General features: G+C 37.3%; 1 protein-coding gene across 1 annotated transcript in view; it reads right to left on the bottom strand.

Moving 5' to 3' along the window:
* robo2 (roundabout, axon guidance receptor, homolog 2 (Drosophila)) overlaps positions 1–20,012 on the bottom strand; it is a 572,271-nt gene that overhangs the window by 545,396 nt on the left and 6,863 nt on the right. The window lies entirely within an intron of this gene.

Genomic DNA, 20,012 nt, shown 5'->3' with positions numbered 1-20,012 from the left:
TTTCAAGTGCAGATAGGTTGCAGATAGGAGTTTGTTTCTGATGGGGCACTTATGGACCATTTCAAGGTCTGTTCGTTGGTGATGTCAAGTGATGTCATTGTTCCAAGAACATTTCCTGCTTGACAAAACAGAGACTATTTAGTAGAATTACTATTCATGTGTCTACCTGTGATAGTCTTGTAATACATGTTACATGTTAACCTGTTTCCGAACGCCCCCTTGTTTTGAGCACAAGCCTAAAAGGACATTCTCAAAATAGAATGGCTGTAGTTCATCGCACATTGTATTACAGGTATTGTGGTCTCTTTTGAAAGGAGACCCTTGGAAGTTTGTTATTAAAAGTAAAAATTATTAAAAGTCATGAAAAAAGATTGTTAGAAAAGCTAAAATGTACTGTAACATGATCAGCTATTTTTTTCCCCATAAATATTTATATGAAATAATATATGACACTGAAATTGTTGATGCATAGAAACATAATGGAGCTAAGCCAGAAGTATGATAATGTTCTATTTCAAATTTGATGATGATAAATGTAAAACTCTTAGTTATATTTAATAATTTAGCCATTAGCATTAGTGCCTAAATACAAAATAGTAAACAATATAAAATAAACATTATCTTGTGCATATATTTTACTTCCAATCATAATCAAGTTGTTATAGCAGTGATTTTAATAATCTCGTGTGGATTCCAATCATATAATGAGGCAGAAAGCAGATTATTGGCAGATGAAGCTGATAGCAGGTGCACAACTCTTCTGCAGTTGCAGCTACAGAACTGTCAATAATCGTATATAAATACCAGAGGCTGCATGGAAATAATAGACAAACCATTTATTTTTGTAATCGTCTATTTATTTATAATAAATCTCAGCAGTCAACTGATTTGTTTTATGCTTGATATGTAATTTATCCTGCTATGGGATGGAATGGGGAAGTCCCTGCCATGTGGGCACTGAATTATTCATGATGTCATAAATTCCTCTTTATCTTGACCATATTTGAAATGAGAAATTAACTTGTGCGCCTTCTAGCTTTGTGGAGGTTTGGAAATTACCATATGAAAGAATTTCAGGATGTCAGCAGATCATATCGCATAATTTAGTGGAAAATGGACATAAATAATTCTTTACGAAGAAAATACGAGTATATATAAAAATTTACGTAAATGTGCACACACTGTTGGACTAAATACACTGGGGTCTCAGGAGACACTTAGTTTCGTTACATCCCCTGTACACAAAAGGAAATGACAATAAAATCCACATGACTAGACATGACTAGAGACGGGCCACTTCTATCAAAATTAATGGGAGAAATTGGAATGCACAATGGCAGCCAACGGTCAATGGATCTGAGCATAATCTGAGTTAAAGAAGCACAATTGTTTATATCAGTTGTGATGGAGTGGCACACCAGGCCCATGGATCATCATCACCTGCGGTGACTTTTCCCTGTTTCTCCGCAAGATAGATGCGATGACATGGATTGGAGCATACGCCGCGGGCAACGGGCCAGGATGCCGTGCCGCCATTCCCCTCAACGGCAGAGGTCCAGGAAAGCAGGGCTGCTAATTCTAAATAAATGTCTCTCCAAGGCCTGACCCAACACCCACTGTGTCCGTCTCTTGCTCACCCCACCACACAGTGTTGTCAGATTTTACTTCTTATTTGAAATATGTTCTTTTATCATTATCTTGACCAACCATTTTGGAGATTTCGGTCTTTCCCCATTCAAGCAACTAGGAGCTGCACATTCATGATGCTTGTTTATGTTGAAAAATGGCTGCCCAAACTGCCCAAGCACATTCCAAAGATGGCCACAGAGTGGACTGACTTACCTTTTAAAAGAGAATTTGTTGAAAGTATCCGGTTAATACGTTTTGACCATTCTAATTCCTATGTTTTTCTTTACATTCTTGAAATGGTCTATAAGTGGCGCTCTCTAGGTGTTGGCTGGCTTCTTGCCACTATTTCCTATGGTAATGCTGACATTTTTTTAATCTAAAATTATTGATTTTTTGTTGGACTGAATTAAGTATTGAAGTCAGTGTTCATAATATATATTTTGACGATGATCTGTGCAGTATTTGAAATAATTTTGTTATTTGAACGTATTAATTGCTAACGTTAGCATTTTTAGCATTTCCAATTTGACATCAGGAGAGACAGAGAGAGACAAAACACCTTAAATATAATTTAAAAGTGTCATGTATGTCTTAACAGGTATGTTTGTTTTTTCTTTTAAGTCTGTATATGTTTCAAACGAGATTTAACTCATTTAAAGCATCTTGGTGGAAGATTGACACTTCTCTTTCAGTATTGTTTTGTTTTTCCTTTTTGCATTAAAGGTGTTTTTAAATGTCATATATGCTGGTGGATTTGTATTTTCAAAGAAGCAGATCTTAAAAAACATATTTATTTCACTGGTGCAAAAGGATCACCTTAGTGCATGTGTATTAAATTATTTGGTAATAAAGCATAATGTCATGACTTTACTTAAGAGTTGCACTTCATTATTAACTCCTTATTAACTACCCATGAACACATGACTTGTTAATGCATCATTATGTCATGACTTGGCGGAGCACATCATAGTTATCTCATTGTTAACTATTCATGAACAATCATCAACTGATGACTTGTTAATGCTGCATCATGGCATAACTTTAATTTATAGAGCACATCATTTTAAATGTACTGTCAACTACACATTTACTACACTAGTATTCATCCCAGTTAAATCACATATTGTTTAGCCTCATCTGGTCTGAAACATGTGACATCCCTTCATCTCCATAGCCTATAATAGCTTTTAAATATTATAATGAATTATTGTTAACCCATTTTTTTTGTTTGAAACTGGTTAATTCTTGTGTTATTTTAATGTAAATTAGCTGGATCCGTTTTTCTAAAGGAGTTTAAATAAAACAATTGTGTTTTTTCACAAAGTGGTATTTTATTTATTTAATAAATGCACTGCATATTTGTCTTTTTGCACTGCTTACATTTTTCATAAAGTCATAAAGATTTAAATAATTTATTTTTGGTTTCTATTCTGAAAGCAGTTAGTGTTGCAAAATCATGTGTAAATATTTCTGATTTGGTGCAGGTGATGTTCATTTAGCGTCAGCCTTTGTGTGAAGGTAGAGGCTCCTTGGTTTGGATAGATAACGTTAAAGTGCGTTCCGAATTACTGATATTTTTGAGAACTACACCCTTCAACCCTTCGAAGCTCTCACTCTGGATGGCAAACCTTCTGAAGGGATTAGGGCATAGGGACGAGCCCTTTAGAATGGAAAGCACCCAGTCTTCTAAAATTGTCCAATCGGTTTTCTGTGAGATTAGACACAAATATAACTCCCTTTTCACAAAACAAATTCTGTGGCCATCATGTTTTCAAACTTGAATACTCTTCCTTACACCATCTATCATTCTACACATTCGTCAAGCACTATAAAGTGTAATCAAGCTTGAAATCATAATTGTGCCAAGAGACAGCAAAGGCAAAATGTACAGTGAAATATGAGTTGCATTTTGGTTTATTCTCACCCAAAACCGATAGGATCACTTCGGAAGGCATGGAGTAAACCACTCGAGACATCCAGATTACTTTTATGCTGTTTTATGTGCCTTTTGGAACTTCCAAATGTTGGTCCCCATTCATTTAGGCCTAAATAGCTGAGATACTCTTCTAAAAATATGAATTGGTGCTCTGCAGATGAAACAAATTCCAAAAACCAATTCTTATACATCTGGAATGGCATGAGGTTGAGCAAATTCAACATGATCACATGGGAGGTCGGTATGTTGTTTCCGATATTTCCGTAACACTAGGAGTTGACCTACTCTTTCTGATCTCACTATGAGCATTTTATGTCAAACAATTAAAAACAAGAACATGTCCTGTGTGAACGAACCTTATTAGAGTGACATTTTCTGAAGGTGGACAGAAACGGTGGACATTTCAGCTGATGACGTGCTCTGTCTTTTCAAGAACAACCCAGAGTCTGGACTTAACAGGCCATATTAATAACTAATAAATAATGTCATAAATTCATCTGTGCATACCCAGGGCCTCCAAAAGCTACAGGCAGACACTGATCGGTTGTTCTCGTTGATGGCTACGAGAGGCTTGGATCACCCTCGGGCTTATAGCTGGGCATAATGGCAAACAAGCCAGTAGATTTATGAGACATGTGTACGTTCTGATAGATGAGATAAAAATGCAAGCTGCAGGGTAGCACCATAGCAAAACACAGAAGTGTGACGACAACACAAGCATTTCTGAAAAAAGCCTTTTTCCTTGGGTGTTTTTGAAGTCAAAGCTCAGGTGTGTGGAAGCTCAGTAGGAAGTGGCTCGTGGCTCTTAGTTTCCCTTTCCTTGTTCATCTGTTTATCACTACATGTATAATCCCTGGGTGCCAGATGTGTGGTGAGAGTGTTTTTTGCAACAAAAGAAAGAAGAAAAAGTTTGTGATGAAGATCAAGTGCAAGTACTGTCAGTGAATTACACACAAAGAGAGATTATTCTGGAAGGTCTTCACATTGGAATTCACACTGTAGGCCAACAGTGCATTACTTCTTTCAGAGATCCACATTTCCTAGGATATCATAATAGTGCATGAGACTTGGCCTTCTAAAAGAGCATTTGCTTCGCAACAAAATTGCACATGAACTAAAGTTTATTCCATCCCTGAAGAGAATAATCAAAATGTAAAGAACCTGATTATGACTTATTAGAGGCACCCCATTTCTGCAATTGCGTACTGTCAGAGCACGTATTATTTTTGACGGAGGACACACTTCTCGGACAGTACAACGGTATGTTCTTTAGATATGCATGAGCATTTTATGAATAGATTCTGGTCATACTTCATCCGGGAACGTGGGTTTTTACCCATGACCCAAAAACACAGTACGATGTAATAACAACAACCATCAAATAATGTACTCTGGTTTTGTTAACAAGCACCATTTAGGCACATGGAACAACTCTCTTGGTATTTATACCACTTACAGTTGAAAAGAGTCGTCCAATTTGCGGTTTACCGATGTTCTATTAAATCCAGCTTTTTTTAACGTGACGTCTCCTCAGCTTCAGAGGGATTATGGGATAGTAAAGTGTCCAGTCGATCCACACTTCAGAATCTCACCAAAAATAGTAGGTCATCTGGGTGTTTCTTGCTTACTGTTTTATGAATACTGAGGATTCTGACATACTACTTCAGTGGCATACTATTTAGTAGGGAAGTATGATTGCAGGACTTGTATGTAAGCTTAATAGAAATAGAATCAGAACTCCCTCTTACATTTTTTAAAATCCCAGAGTTAAAGTAAAGGTCATTCTTTCAAGACTGAATTAGTTCAGCAGAAACCGGAATTGATATTACATAAAAACTTATGTTTAAGGAACATTCTGCATAACATCTCCTTTTTGTGTCCCATTGAAGAAAGATAGTCTTATGTGTTTGGAACAACATGAGGGTTAATGAATGATGACAGAATGTTTATTTTTAGATGAACTATCCCTTTAAGTATCCTCATGGTCTTCAGCTGCATCTACAATGGTCCAGGACTTTGTCAGTCCACAAACCCCAGTGTTTGAGGTACACCAGCAGTTGAGGTCCAGTGATTTTGGTCTAACACAAGGCTAAAGGCAGACATGGGAGGGTGGAGTATCGACAAGCAGAGCAGCAGGCAGACAGACATGATGTACAGCCCAGCATAATCAGCTCCTAAAATCATTAATCTACAGCCAGCGCCATTCTTGATGAGAGAGTGATGCATGGGGAAAACAGTTCCTCTCCAATGTCACCCTGAACGAGTCATGGCTTCCTGAAATGAGCAACGGAACAGGCTCCCGGATCAGTGCCATTCCACACATTTTAAGTGAATCAGAACAAGAGCCAGAGAGTTGGGTGGTTCAGCCTAAGAGGGAAATTAGCCTTTGAAGGTAAAATATTTTCTTAGTGGTTCTCAATGGGTGGGTCATGACCCAAAAATAGGTCCCAGGTCTGTTCTAATAGGGTCAACAATGGTAAAGACAAATAATAAAATACCAACGTCTCATAGAATCTCATAGACTCCGTTTACACCTGGTATTATGATGCGTCTCGGTGATCCGATCACATGTTGTCAGGCGAGACACATCGCTGTTTACACCTGGTCACAAAATGTGTCTACTGTGACCACTTGTGTTCAGATTTGAAGGAAAGTGTTTCTGATTTCATGAAGAAATCATTCACAATGTTATTGTGTTACTGCATGACAAAAATGATGCGCTATTTCTCCCATATTTCAACATCTTTGGGGGCTAGTTGAAGCGGGTTTTGCCCAGGGTGCCAAATAAGCTAGAACCACTACTGGCTACTGCGATGCGAAGGACCGAGTGGGGCAGCGGGGGCGTGAACAAGTGTCCATCCGGTGAGAGAGAGTGGTAAGGGCATGGGATCGTTTACACTGGTGCCACAACCCGGGATGGCACCGGACAACAGGTTCCTTCTACTCAAGTGAGTAGACTTTTATTTGGCTTTCACAGGGCACCACAGCACGCCAGCTTCACAGTAGACATCAGCTTCAAAATAACTTTTAGCTTTGCAATAAGGTTCAGCTTCACAATAGACATTCATCTCTACAATACTTCAGGTTCACAGAACCACTCTCTCTGGTCTGCTGGCTATGTGGCTCTTTTATGCCACTCTTCCCGTGTACACTGTAATCAGAAACAGGTGTTAGACATAATTTAGCTCAGATGCAAGCACCCTTACTCTCTCTCTCTCTCCGGACGGACACTTAACCACGCCCCCGCTGCCACACCGGGGTCGTGTCTTGAAGAGCATGCAAGTCAAAATAGAAAGTGTCATAGAAGCACCGCAAAATTAGGTGGATGCTTCAGCAATTGCAATCTCACATTTTCTTTTATGCTTTAGGTGTAGGGTAACTCACTTTTAACGCCTCACAGTGGACATTTCATTTCAGAACTGTCACGATACGAGTAATGAACCACATAATATAATTCAACAACGATGATGCCACAGTCATGTAATTTTCATGAAATCAGGCTGTAAAATATGGCTAACCAATTTAACGGGGAAGAGAAACTGCTTTCCATATCTTTTGTTGTTTATGTGAAAGACGTGAGTCCAATCAAACAGCACAAATTCATCTGACACTTGGTAGAAGAAACTATAAAAATGGTTTGTGCTGAACACAATGAGTTTTATGAGTTATCGGCTGCAAAAAAGCATTAAACCATTCAAATTCAAGAGACATTTAGAAACTAAACAGTCAAACTATGAAAAAAAAAAAACATCTGAATACCAAAAATCATACATTTTGGTACTGTGTTGGACCACACTTGATGTCTAATATATATATATTGGATATATATTGGATCCAAAAGCAAAACCAGTTGAGAAACACTGGTAAGTTCTGTGGGGAAACAGAAAGGGACAAAAATACAATACAGGTATAATATGATCATCTGTATCTACATTAACATTGACATTTTATACCCGTGTGCATTGAGTGGATCCATGCAATTTTTTACGGTACATTACAGTGTGGAACACAAATTCAGTTTGCTTGATTGTCACGGCTTTCATCCGTCTTGCCGCCTGACCTGACAAAAAGCTCATTTATGATCATGAATCAAAGTGAAAGGTCAGATTTTTCACGATAATAACGGATACATCGCCTCTAATCTTGAGAAAGGGAGTCGTTAGCTTATAGGGTGCTCCAGAAGGCTGAACACAAGGGTCAGGGGACATCTCACACAAGGTCCCAGTGGAGAACAGGAATCTCAGGGGAAGGACAAAGCAACATTCAGGCACACATTTCAAAGGCCAAAGGTTGCACAGAAGCTTTTCTTGTGTAATTGTAACATCTCCCGGAGGACGAGTCTCATCAGTAACGGCCTGCTCCTTCATACTTCTTTGTTTTTTATTCTCAGGAAAGGACGTGAGTGCCAATCAAAGCTCTCATATTAGATTTACCCAGCACGTTTTGGTTCAAGAGGGAAGCCACTTTTCTCAGAAGTCAAATTCCATTTGAATTTTTGAATTCCATTTCAAAAAGCAATTGCATATCCAACAAATGAGCCATAAAATTACAAAAAAAAGTGGGAAAATTGCATGGCCAGAGATGTCTAAAGTAAGAGCTTTGAGAGCGCAGTTACAAAAATAATATTCTCCTTCAGTGCAATATAGAATTGTCTCTGTTGATGTGAAAGGTGCACATTGATTATAGGCCATCTTGTTTTACAAGATCATCAAAAACAAGTATTGCGCCAACAGCTTTCCTTTCCTTTTAAGTGAGCATACACTCCATCCTCTTCATTTATTTGGAAATGACGATCATCAACATTCCTATGTAAAAAAAAAAAAAAAAAACTGAAATAGCCAGGCATAAGAGATGGTAGTCAATGGGGCTTGCAACGGGATGCCAAGGTCCGCTGGGTCCTCCTGTGTGTTCGCAAGCTTCTGTAATGTTTCATGAGCTCTGCAAGTGACAAGGCAGTGCAACAATCAAGATTTGCTGTCGGTATCATATACCGTCTATTCGGTATGTGACAACAAGGTCATCCCCACGTTGAAATGAGGAAGACATCTTCAACGACCGATTCAAACGGTAGCTCGTAAATGTGGCCGTGAAGTCATTTGCGGCCAGACTGGGTTATGTTTCTCGCAGTATGTCTACCTTATGAAGTCTGGTAATGACAGAAAAGCCCTGTTCCACTCCGGTCAATATGTCATACAGGAAATGGTAGCTTGAGCACAGAGGCAATTTCAGAAGGAGCTAAATTCAATGGGGTTAGTTTGAAGTGAGAGGTGAAATATATAACTTTGAGACCCCGTTTAAAGAAAAAGAAAACACACACACACACCTTAGCTACACTGGCACGAAGCATGTTTATATGTGTATTCATCATAAATGGTAGTTTTTTATAGGTATGAAAAGGTGAGGGATGTTTTCGTGAGGGATTTGGGTGGTTTTTATTTGTATTTTTTTCGTTCAGTATGTTTTATATGCACATTTCACTGTATGTTTGTTTTACTGGTTGTGTTTTGTATGTTTGTGAGGTTTTCTTCAGTGAAACAGGGCAATAGTGCCACTTAGTGTTATAAATTGGAGTCACACGCATGCATGAGGCCTGCAGCAAGTATTGACTTATTTATTGATTTATCCTTTAAAAAGGATAACTTGTGAAGAATCTTAACAAATGTCTTACTTTAAAAAACAACAACATATAGCTCCAAAATGGTTAAGTGCTCTTGGTGGTTGCCAGGGTGTTCTGCATGGTTGTTTACTGGCCCAAGACAAAAGAGCCTATACTTAAGTCTCAATAATACTGTTTTCCTAGTGTGTTTTCCTATATGGCTCTGGTATCTATTTCAATACAAGTCTGGGAAGTCATACTAACTTTTTGAAAGGAGTCCCTGCTGATATAACAATGGAAACCCTCACAGAAATTCTGATGGTTTTAATGGTTATAATGGTTGGGTCTCTACTTGGCTTCTTTTGGTGGCATATTATGACTAGTGGTTACCATTAGGGACTACTACATATACAACAATACAAATCAGTAAATACAAATGGAGTATTTCACACTAAAATAAAATAAAATAATAGTTTTCCAATCATAGTTTTTTAAATTCATAGTTACTAGAATAAAACTGTGGTAACAGCAACTACTGTCATAAAAATGAATTGACTAAAAGCACACAAAATGTTGATATCACATTTTGAGAGCTAGGTCAGTTTTGCAGAATATTGTTTGTTACATACACTGTTTTATTTATAGGCAGAACAAAGTCTTGGCAATGACCACAGACATTATGCATACACAGCTGGTCCTCTCAGAAGGTCTGCTAACCCATGAGAAAGGCTCATTATATAACCACTGATTGGCATGAATATGTTGGCGTGTAATGGGCATGACAAGTTTTAAAGCATTTGTTGTTTAATAGATTGCCACAAGAGGGCCTCAGTTGCTTAAACTTTATATTATTCCAGTTGCTAGAAATAAGCTATGTAAATATTACATTCCTGCAAATTACTCAGAATATTTACATATTAAAATGCAATAAAGATTGTTTATATCTGTATAGATTTTTATGTTTAATTTACTTTTGGAATTTGTAAAATTGCACCGATATGAGAAGACCACGGCCAGTTCCAATTTCATCATATTTTTCAGTAAACAAGGGTATTTTTCTTAAATGTCAGGAAGTAACAAGTTGTCAAAATTATATTGGGCATGTTTAAGTGTTTCAGGCTTTATATGATGTAATTTATAACATACAATTGCTTTTGGCCAAAACATTTTTTGAACATTAACTTTGCGATTTTTGCTGTTTCATGAATTATTTGGTGTTTCATATTGGCTTGCCTTCTTAAATATAGCCAAAAAGCCTATAATAGGCTATGATGGCAGGTTCTTACTAACCCCATATAGTGTGACATCATCTCAATAATAAAAGGTCAGTGTGTGTTCAATAAACTGTATCTTTTTTCCTGGGCAATATTGATGAAACTTTTCCATTTCTTTGTGCAATCAAGACTTTAATGCATGTGCCAATACAGAAACTGACATTCATAAATAAACCCTGAGAAATATTCACCAGAGTAAAAAGTGTGACAACTAGCCCTGGTCTCAACTACTGTATATAGATCTATTTCTAACTATTCATTATAACGATTCATTCACCCTTCAGCTACCATTCACTTTCATTTCATGGAGAAAATGTGCAATTGAATTAAATTCAATGGTCACTGTGGCTGCTGCTTAACATCTCCTTTTGTGTTCCACAGAAGAAAGAAAGTCATACAGGTTTGGCACAACCATAAGGGTGAGTAAATGATGAACGAATTTTCATTTTTGGGTGAACTATCTATTTAAGATCTTTAAATGCTTTTAATGATTTCGTAGAGTGAAGTGAATAGAGACGTCTGAAAGGCAAAGACAATGTGGTGAATACTGAACATCAGTCCAGTGCCAAAGGAGTGATTCTTCTGCATTGTTTTTTCCAGTCATGTCTTGACACCTGCATTGAGAGTGTACACACCAGCTAATAAAGTCAATCTGGACAAAAACTTGTACTCTGTGATGCAGCTTAAAAACATTGTCTGCCCTTTGCCAAGACGCACTTGTTCTCCAGGCCTTTCCATCCATTTATTCTCAGTAATTACCAAAACATGTACACTATTATTGTGGTAGCGGCGGTGGCTTATCACAGCTGGACCGCAAGAGCTGACTGCAGCAGAGAGCTCCGAAGTTTCACAGTGTAAAATTGTACTATTCGAGCTTGAAAATGGTTGACTTTGAATATTAATTTATTCTTAATATTTGAACTAGATTTTAAAAGTTTAATTGTGCTTGCCTGTGCGGAGACTTGCTATCAAGCCAATACCAAGTAATAGGGATGAGACGATATGGTTACCTCACGATTCAGTTAAATGTACAATATGAGGTTCACGATTTGACATAATAACACTTTAAATGACTATGTGTGATAAATAAAGTTATTTAAAGGCACATTCAGTAATTTTGTAAAAGTTGTAGGCCTACACATTGTGAAGCGTGATCTGATCACATGAGATGAAGACTGAACACATAGTTTTCTATAAAAAGTGTTTTTATTATATATGGTGCTGGTCACACCTTCAATGTGTTTCGCCATGTTGAAATGGCATGACCCGCTGTGTTTCACTAAACTTTGAAGAAGAGAATCCTCGAATGATATTCCAGAGATGGAGGGGGCAGCAGAGACGATCCTGCTGATCAATGCCGATAGATGGCAGTACAGCATCTACCACCACTGTCATATCTGTACTTAACATCACCAATTCAAGTAACATTAAACATTTCCCAAAGTCTAACTGGGAGGTTGACTAATTGAAAGAACTAGTACCCACATAGGTTGCATTTTTATTGCAATAGTCATTAAATCTCTTAAACTCAAATCATCCACAATCTGTCGGTTGACTGTTGAAATCCACATGAAGAGTGCTTGCTGACAAAATATGTCTCATTCTGCATTTTGGTGATATTTAAGACTTGACGTGCTTCTGTGGTAATTAAATTGTGCCTTATATAGGCAGAAAATACTTGATTTCTATCACAAGTCCCATTTGGTCTTGTTTTATACATCAAAAAGCATTAAGAGATCCTTTATCCATCAATTTATCACGGTGTGATAAAAAAGGTATCAATGTGCATGTATCTAGTGCGATAACAACCTCTGCGGCTCTATCATCTGAGAGAGCATAACGGTCAACTAGCGTGTTACGACTTATACTTGTAGGCTATACTTGGTATAAGGGCTCTGGTGTGTGTGTGTGTGTGTGTGTGTGTGTGTGTGTGTGTGTGTGTGTGTGTGTGTGTGTGTGTGTGTGTGTGTGTGTGTGTGTGTGTGTTAAACCAGTGTTTAATGGTGTATCAGAAAATTTTATATATAATAATAATATCATCTGTCACTGTTTGAAATAATGTATTTACATTGAGTGTAATATCATTACAATACAAGTGAAGCTCAATCAACAGCATTTGTGGCATAATGTTGATTACAAAAAAAATTGTTTTCAACTGGTCCCTCCTATTCTTTAAAAAAAAAAAAAGCTAATATTTGGGTTTCAGTGAGGCACTAACAATGGAAGTGAATGAGGAAAATGAAAGTTAATTATTGAAGGATTTAAACAGAAATGTGAAGCTTTTAATTTTATAAAAGCACTTGCATTAATTCTTCTGTTAAAACTCATGTATTATTTGAGCTGTAAAGTTGTTTAAATTGTCATTTGTACAGTCGTTTTAGGGTTTGTTGACAATAAAACGCACATCCTTTGTCGTATGACGAAACATTTCATACAATGAGTATTTTAATGTTCAAAAATTGGCCCCATTCACTGCCATTGTAAGTGCCTCACTGGAATCCAGATTTTTGCTTTTTTTTTTTAAGAAAATTTAATTGATCAATAGTCACACATTATACATACATTTCTGCATATACATGGTGAAATTATTTATTTTTCACATATCCCAGCTAAGCTAAGCTGGGGTCAGAGTGCAGGGTCAGCCACGATACAGCACCCCTGGAGCAGATAGGTTCAAGGGCCTTGCTCAAGGGCCCAACAGTGGTGTCTTGGTGGTGTTGGGGCTTGAACCCCTGACCTTCTGATCAGTAACCCAGAGCCTTAACTGCTGAGCCACCACTGCCCTAGGCAGGACTAGTCAAAACAGGACTATGTTTCAAGTAATCAATATTATTCCACAAATGCTGTCAATTGGCAACTGACCTTAAAGAACAGAAAGGATATTAAAAGACACATTATTCAATGAAACAATGTTGCAAATTTTGAAATAGCGATTTTTGCCTCAAATTGGTTTGTCATTTGTTTTGGTTCTAGATATTTTGAAATTCAATATATTGTCCCATCCCTACCAAGTAATGATATAGACCAAAAGATAGGTTGATATTTGCTTTAAAAAGTCTTTCCATCCCATGCAGCTCTCAAACTGTTGCGACTCGCCGTTTTAGAATATGAACACGACCGTAAATGAGATTTTCATAACTGCAGTGGTGGGTAAGATTATCAGGAAATCACGACTTACATTTTGTCTTTTTCTCACACAAAGCTATCGTGTGGCTTCATGGGGCACATTGATATTTTCATTACTTAATGAATTTTCATTTTTGGGTTAACTATTACTTCAAAACCAAACATAATGGTAAGATTATAATGGGAACCTGAGCTCTATTCAATGGCTCATGTTTCGAATACAGATGGCTAGTTATCATCTGAAAACCTCCTAGAGATTTCTTAATGTGTTCAGTTAATATGACTCATGGCCCAAGGAGAAAGAAAGGGATCTGAGCAGAGAAAAAAAACAAATAGCCATTTGTGATGATAAACAGACTTTTTTCCCAGCCTTTTTCCTTTTATTGTGAGTGAAGGATTTTTAAGTTCAGATGTTTTGACATTTTAAAGCATCAGTACACCAGACACATGGAGGCATGTCTCTGTCTGGCATTAATATCTCGAGAGCACTACACTTTACAAATTGACTCACAGTACGATAAACGCAAGTTTTTCACTCCGCTTTGTTTTGAATTGCTATTGCTCAGCAGTTCCTCGCTCAGAAATCCATCAGCCTTCCATTTGTCTCGGAAAGAGGCCACCGGCTAATGGTCGACCGTGAGCCATTTCTGTGATGAATCTTCAAAATCATTATATGATGAGTAAAAAAGTCTGCTTAGAGGTTTTGCTTTGAAGCAGAAATGGCAATCTTTTACACATACCTCACGCCAAATATAGAGCAATATGCTGCATGGCTGAGAAAAGCAATGGATTGGTACTTCAATTACAGTGCATTTACTTTTTTTTGTGCAAGTGCCATTTACAGAAGGTACTTACCTTTTATAATCCATTCATATCCATATTTAATTATTTTATTTGAACCTTTTCTAATGCTTATATAATTGTTGTATGAATTTTATTTGAGTTTTTATTATGAAATTTACAGTTGAAGTCAGAAAATTACATACACTTAGGTTGAAGTCATTAAAACTCATTTTTGTAACCACTCCACAGATTTCATATTAGCAAACTATAGCTATGACAAGTCATTTTTCCAACAATTGTTTACAGACAGATTGTTTCACTTTTAATTGACTATATCACTATTCCAGTGGGTCAGAAGTTTGCATACACTAAGTTAACTGTGCCTTTAAGCAGCTTGGAAAATTCCAGAAAATGATGTCAAGCCTTTAGGCAAGTAGCCAATTTGCTTCTGATAGGCTAATTGGAGTCAATTGGTGGTGTGCCTGTGGATGTATTTTAAGTCCTACCTTCAAACTCAGTGACTCTTTCCTTGACATCATGGGAAAATAAAAAGAAATCAGCCGAGACCTCAGAAAAAAATCCCAGAACAACAGCAAAGGACCTTGAGAAGATGCTGGAGGAAACGGGTACACAAGAATTAAAACGAGTCCTATATCGGCATAACCTTTAAGGCTGCTTAGAAAGAAAGAAGCCACTGCTGCAAGACTGCCATAAAAAAAGAAACCATCCCAACAGCATCATGTTGTGTGGGTACTTTGCTCAGGAGGGACTGGTGCACTTCACAAAATAGATGGCATCATGAGGAAGGAAAATTATGTGGCTATACTGAAGCAACATAGTGTTTGTACAGTAAACTTCTGACTTCAACTGTACTTCATAATGCGGCGATAAATCTTTAGGTCACACTGATCCCAGATCTGTCAAAAAGTGCTGGAAATTAGGACACACCACAGAATAAGCATCCTTCGTGGAAAAACATTTGTGTTCCTACAATAACAGTGTGGCAGAGAAAGATGATTGTTCTTGAGGACTCATTTAGCATTATGTTCCAAAACATATTGTGTTACCTCAATTCCTACTGCCTACATAGGCAGCTGCCTTCTAGGGTAGCATCCTAACTGAAATATAATTTTTGTCAGAGCCATGGCACAGTGGGTCACATCCATGCTCATAAGGTCACTTTTCCTCCTCTCTCCCTCCAGTTTACTGTCTGTCTCTCTACTTTCTTGTTCAATAAAGCCAAAATGCACATAAATAAATAAAAATTATATATGTTCCACATTAATGAATTTTACCTTTGCATGTGTATTAAATACTCCAAGACCAAAAAAAAAAAAATTCACTTGACAAACACAATTTTCTTCCTGTGTTGTCATATTAGACTACATTTGAAACAGGACATTGGGGGCATGTTGAAGGGCTTGTAGCCTTTTTGGTTTTTTTTGTAGCAATATTTAAACTTTTTTTTTATTATTAAAATAAGTTTGGACAAATTTGGATACGTCATCAATATTTTACATTTACATTTATGCATTTGGCAGACACTTTTATCCAAAGCGACTTATTGTGCAATTATTACAGGGACAATCCCCCTGGAACAACCTGGAGTGAAGTGTCTTGCTCAAGGACACAATGGTGGTGGCCATGGGGTTAGAACCAGCGACAATCTGATGCTTTAGCCACTACGCCAACACCACTTTTTGGTCCCTTCTCCTGGTAGAGTAATACAGCATTTTAAATGTGCTACACAGTATCTGTAAAAAGTTTATTTTGTGAACCTTTATGGGTACACAAGCACAAAAATGGCCTCAAAGCTAACATACATAAACTAAAACCACAACACTCCCAATTGAATTTAATGGGATTTTAGCTAGCTAGCTTTAACCGTGCTTGTGAAAACATACAAATATTGCAACATATTCAAAACATCCAGCCATCATCTACAGAATACTATAGGAATACCCTCTTACCATCACATCAAAGTCTGGTACAGCCTTCTCTGTCTCCCTACAGCAGACCAAGAATCAAAACCCTGGCGTTATCCACGCTGACGACCGCAAGCAGAAAACATCTCCACTGACCCAACATTAAACGTGAGGGGCGTTCCATTCTCATCTCCAGCAAAGTGCTGCAACCTGACACAGAGCTACAGTGGAGCCAGAGAGCACAGGTAATGAAGATGGATGACCTGTAATACAGTTAGTCTGCGGGTACTGCGGAAAAAGCAATTCTGTCATGGCTGAACATTCTAGAGCAAAACATAAAATCTAAAAACCGGCATGACATGTGAGATTTAGCATCAGATTGATTGCTGATGTCCTCAGAAGTTATCAATAAAAAAGAGGAAACATGGTTTTCTGGGATAATGGAGCAATAAATAGGTTTAGAAAAAAGGCCAAAAAAATTTGATTTACTCTTTCTTGACCCTTTCCGATATAATTTAGTTTTTTTGGGAAGGGCAAACTATCTGTCATTATTTACTCACCAATGTGTCGTTCCACATTTGTATGTTGTTATTTTGTTTCATGCAACACAGGGTAGAACTTGTGAAGGTTCTTCATGCAGCTCTTTTACAAACAATGACTGTTCATAGTGATCAATCTGTCAAGCTCCAAAAAACAACATAAAAGAACCATTAAAGTAGTCCATGCAACCTGTGCGCTATAATTAGTCTTTTAAAGCCATCTGATAGCTTTGTAAGAGAATCATACCGAAATGATTCAAAGGATCGAGAAAGATATTTCAGAGCTTCAGCAGATGGGAACATTATCAGTGAATAACGTGTTAAATATTGGTCTGTTGAAGCTTATCATATGGCTTCAGAAGACTTGGAATATAATATTTTTTTTTTTTTTCATTTTTAAACTTGACAGTGTTAAACCATATACATAAAAACATTTTAAAAACATACGTATATGGAATGACATTATAAATTAAAGGTAAACTATATCTTTATGTGTTAATAAAACAGAGTGCACTTTATAAGCCCCTCGTAATCCTGAGCTTATATTGACAAATAGTTTTTGAGTAATTATGCTTTCCCAAGTCATTGAGCTGAAAACGTCAACCTACTGACATTGCAGAGCAACGCCGACTAGATATTTGAGCTCATAGACACTACACAGCAGACGAGTTCTTCGCTTTGCACCAAAAATAAAACCCTCAGGCACACATCACAAACTACCACTGCAACCTGATGTCAGCTTTGTCAAATAACACTGTCCAGTGAAGCTTTACTGAATCCCAGAGGATTTGTTATGTGTTATGTAGGACTTGTTCGTATATTTCAGTCTCACTCACTCATTCATTTAAGCTTGTCTCTATCGCCGTCCTGCATATTTTACTTTGGCATATGCCACATTTGAGGTCCATTAATCAGTCTCAGCTCGTATGAGGACAGAATGTTAAACCCTCACCCTGTTAAGCACAATTAACAGCATTTGTAGCATAATGTTGATTGAATGGTTGATTGAAAACACAAATATCACGGTTACAGTAACGGGAATGGGGCCAGTTCATAAACAATAAAACAACATACTGTGTCAAAAGTATAGTCACAAGATGTAGAAAATATAGATGCTAACATGGTTTTAGTGTGACAAAATCACTTCCAGGGTTTACCACCATTACGTTGTTATGGCAACGATATTGTAACATTCCATATGGAATGTTACAATATCGTTGCCATAACAACAGAAAAGGTTAATAAATGATGTTATCACACTAAAACCATGTTAACCTGTATAATGTTTAAGTGTTGTGGCTATATTTTTGAAACAGTGTGTATTTTATGTTTAGTATGTACTGGCCCCATTCACTTTTTATTGTTAGTGCCTTACTGTTACCGCAATTTTGATCTTTTTTAAATTAACAAATGATGAGTTTAAAAAACAAATTGTATGGTAATTAACATTATGCCACAAATAATGTCCATTGAGCATAACTTGTATTCAACCCGGAACATTCCTTTAAAGACGTTTTTATATCTTTTACTTGTAAACAAAGACAAAATACTGATTTGTAGCCATGTAGCTACAAATAAAAGCAGGCCCACCATTAACCTTGTGGATGGCAGAGGTACTTGGCAATGAAGGGAAAAGGAGAACTTCTCAAATTGTTTTCAGTCTGAGCAGCATAAGTGAATGGGTTTGTGTGTGTGTGTGTGTGTGTGTGTGTGTGTGTGTGTGTGTGTGTGTGTGTGTGTGTGTGTGTGTGTGTGTGTGTGTGTGTGTGTGTGTGTGTGTGTGTGTGTGCGTCTCTCCTATAAATAAGCTTGGCTGCTGGAGAGGTGGTAGTCTGCAGAGGAACTGACAGTAGAGGACAACGTGGCCTTGTCTCAATGGGAGATGCCAATTAAAACTGGACCAAAGTGTGCAATCACATGGCAACTACTTGTGAGAATGAGAAATGTGTTTTGGCATGAAGCAGATTTGAAGTAACAGTATTCTTAAGTGTCACCAAGTCATTTGAAGAGATTCATTTACAAAAATTCCTCAGATACAGCAAGTGTTCTGTCTAACCACAAAGTTGAAAGTTAGCTCTGGGATAGCAGCAGCCATGTTGATCAATTCATATTGATATTCACAAGCCATGATCCATATTTACACGCGTCGGTGGAGGAATATCTTATAAGGACCTTCGAATCATTATAGATCGGTTTTCATGTGTGTTTATTTACTAGAAGTTTTTGACACTTGAAGGGCTCTGGAAGGCCAGACAGATGTATGAATAACTGTCAAATAATTTAATGCCACAACACTTGCACTATATTTATAATAAAACATTATAATAACCATCACTTCCCTAAGGACATTCGGAAACGTTCTTTTTGTTTAACTCAATTTTGGTACTTATGTTATATTTCTACTGTCTTTTCAAAGAAGTTATCTAAATTGAATACTTTCTGCAAGAAGTTGGTAGGTCTACCTTTTCGGGTATCCTGCTTCTCCTTTGCGCACAAGCACTCGTGAACAGTCTTTGTTGGACTGCTAGATGGTTATGTCTGTGTTAGTACGTGCGTGTATTCGTGTGAGTATGTGGTGGGGTCCTTTACGTATCTTAAAAGCTCCATTTAACTGCGTGCGATGTAGAAAGTGTGCACTGACTGGGACTAGCAAGCATTACGTTGTGTAAAGAATATCAATGAACCATTTGAAATTTTGTGAAGGCATATAAAGGAAACACTGAGTTAATCCAGTATGAGCTATTGTACTAACAATGAAAACTACAGCACTGATAAATAATATAGAAGTACTGACCTAGGAGCATCAAACCAATCTTACTTAAATTGTTGCATGAATTTGTGAGACACTGATGTGATAATGACACTGATGTAGTATACTGAAGTATACATAAAGTATAGTGCAAGAATTTTATTCGCATTTGCATTTTAATATTATAATATGCGACAAATTTGTACCCATTCGTAAGTGTGCAATAATTAATTTCCAGCTACAAGGAGCATTGCAAAAATTAACATGTACAATGAGTCTGATGTCTGCATTGCTATTGCCAAATCTCGAGCACTTAAACTTGCACTGGTTCTCGTGGACGTTGTCAGGGTCGCGGTAATGTTTCTTGGAGTGTGCAGGTCGTGCAGTCACACTGAATACTGTGTAAAAAAAATTGTAGCAGTAGTAAAATGAAGCAGTGATTAATAAAATAGTGG

The sequence above is a fragment of the Xyrauchen texanus genome, chromosome 36 (assembly GCF_025860055.1).
Source record: "Xyrauchen texanus isolate HMW12.3.18 chromosome 36, RBS_HiC_50CHRs, whole genome shotgun sequence".
In the NCBI taxonomy this organism is placed as follows: Eukaryota; Metazoa; Chordata; class Actinopteri; order Cypriniformes; family Catostomidae; genus Xyrauchen; species Xyrauchen texanus.
This window is presented reverse-complemented; position numbering and strand designations above follow the sequence as displayed.